Source organism: Pygoscelis adeliae, unplaced genomic scaffold (assembly GCF_000699105.1).
Source record: "Pygoscelis adeliae isolate BGI_AS28 unplaced genomic scaffold, ASM69910v1 Scaffold220, whole genome shotgun sequence".
Taxonomy (NCBI): domain Eukaryota; kingdom Metazoa; phylum Chordata; class Aves; order Sphenisciformes; family Spheniscidae; genus Pygoscelis; species Pygoscelis adeliae.
This window is the reverse complement of record NW_008824049.1, coordinates 2585719-2585935: the sequence shown is the minus strand read 5'-3', so window position 1 is coordinate 2585935 and position 217 is coordinate 2585719.

Genomic DNA, 217 nt, shown 5'->3' with positions numbered 1-217 from the left:
TTTCTGCGATGCACTAGCTCTACGGCAGAAGCTACAGAGCGGGATAACACAGCGTGGAGTCAGGAAGCTCTGCGCCTCCCCGTACTCTTTACCAGAGCCTTAAGCTCTTAAGAAAATAAAAAAATGCTGTTTTCACCATTCGCTAGTGGAGGTGGCTCAGAACGGTTGCTGAGAAATGCCCTGCAACGTGACGGCTGAGAAACGACCCCCCCGCTTC